The sequence below is a fragment of the Triticum aestivum genome, unplaced genomic scaffold, assembly GCF_018294505.1.
Source record: "Triticum aestivum cultivar Chinese Spring unplaced genomic scaffold, IWGSC CS RefSeq v2.1 scaffold49757, whole genome shotgun sequence".
In the NCBI taxonomy this organism is placed as follows: Eukaryota; Viridiplantae; Streptophyta; class Magnoliopsida; order Poales; family Poaceae; genus Triticum; species Triticum aestivum.
The window spans coordinates 1-1,912 of NW_025229927.1; the positions used below are offsets into that span (position 1 = coordinate 1).

The 1,912-nt window shown below is 49.6% G+C and overlaps 1 pseudogene; it reads left to right on the forward strand.

Annotated features, from left to right (window-relative positions):
• Positions 1–746: 746 nt before the first annotated feature.
• Positions 747–1,912, forward strand: part of LOC123175199 (BTB/POZ and MATH domain-containing protein 3-like) — an 11,693-nt pseudogene continuing 10,527 nt past the window's right edge.

Sequence of the window (1,912 nt, forward strand, 5' to 3'; positions counted from 1 at the left end):
CAATAGCATAGACATAAAAACCTTTTAGCAAAAAGTAAATTTGTTTAACATACTTTATGTTGTTAAACCATATTTTGAGGCAGTTACATGTAGAAAACATCACATCCCTTTGTTTATGTAAATATTATCAGGGTATTTGGTAGCTCTACAGCTTCCCAAATATGGCCAACAAGCATACTTCTAGGGGAATTGTGAACGCATAACTGCTTCAACCATTTTCAAAATTCTTTAAACGATGACCCTCAGAACAATATTTTGATACTAAGTTCTCACAAGACTCATGAGTTTGGGAACATTATTTATACTAATTTCATTTGTTTTACCATCCGAAATTCTCCTATATATGAACTCCCATGTCTCCAAAGCTATATGAGTACACACACATCACTGCAAAATCACAAATCATTATATGGTCAATGTAGACAGCAAAATAATACTCTCACCATTGCAAAATGAACTAAAAGCAGTTAACTTATTTTGGAACAAAGAAAGTATATGACAACTAGCCCGTGCGTCGCACGGGTTTGCGACTAGTACTATTAAACCTTAGCCCCTGGCAGGCCCAGGCCGCACGCGTCGAGCAGCCGCTGCGGTAACTCTCTCTGTTGCCGCGTAGGACCGTCGGTGGCGCCGGCGGCGCAGCGAGTGGAGCGACGGCGTCTCCCGCCGACCACGTGCATCACGGGGTGGGGCAGCGGGCGGTGAGCAGGTTCGCCCCTCAGCTTGCCGCAAAGCTCTGTTTCCAGGGCGGAGCGGCGTCGGAGCTTGCCGCAAACTCTGTTTCTCTTTCCGGGGTGGTGCAGCGTCGTCTTCTTGCGGTGGCGACTCCGTGAGGCCTCCGGTGCAAGCCCAGGTTTGTTCCCCAGATCCTTGGTCCAAGCTCCCAACTCTTAAACTTAGGAATGGAGAACTGTGACTGAGTTGGCAGATTTTCGGTGTGGTCGCAGCAGGTTTGTCATGTCGACGTTCGCCGGCGTGTCCGTCCTTGACGGCGACAAGCCGTGCTCTTGCATAACGTCGGGCGTCGGCGCGCGCCAGTGCCGGCGCGAGCAGCGTGTAACACCTGCTCGTGGTCAAGGGCTACTCTGGTATAAAAAAAGAGTTGCCCAACGGCGAGAGCTGGTGCACTGAATTGTTCAGGGTGGGAGGCCATGAGTATTCCATCGAGTACTATCCTAATGGCGCAAACCCAAACTGTGCCGACTCCATTTCGCTCGATATTACCCATTTATATGACGAATATGTCGAAGAGGGTGTGGAGGCCAAGTTCAGTTTCAGTCTCATCGATGACATCGAGAAGCAGATGCCGACGTACATCCGTGCGACTCGTAAAACCCATGACTTCCGCAGATGTGACCTTGTTGGGGCTGCGACAAGTTCATGAGAGAAGCTGCCCTTGAGCGATCAGCCAGTCTAAAGTCTGATTGTTTCACCATCCGGTGTGATATTGTGGTGTGCAAGGACAACACGCCAGATGCCATTGGCTCCGGCACCGGTACCGAGGTTCTCCTGCCTGACATGCACCAACATTTTAGCGATCTCCTTCGGAATAAGGTGGGTGCTGATGTGACATTCGAGGTCGGCGGCAAGACGTTCGCTGCACACCGGTGTGTGCTCGCTGCCAGGTCTGAAGTGTTCATGGCGCACCTCTTTGGCACCGCTACGTCCAATGTCATACACATCACAAATATGGAAACTAAAGTGTTTAGGGCTTTGCTTTGCTTCATCTACACAGACTCTTCTCCTGAGATGGAGGACATCATGGAGGAGGATGAAATGCCACGAGTTGTGGAACAAGGACAAGTAGAGAAAGTTGTGGACAAGAAAATGTCAGAAGTTGCGGAGCCAACACAAGAAGAGGCGGTAGAGGATGAAATGCTTCTGCAATGGCTGCAAGACTTGTTTGTGGCGG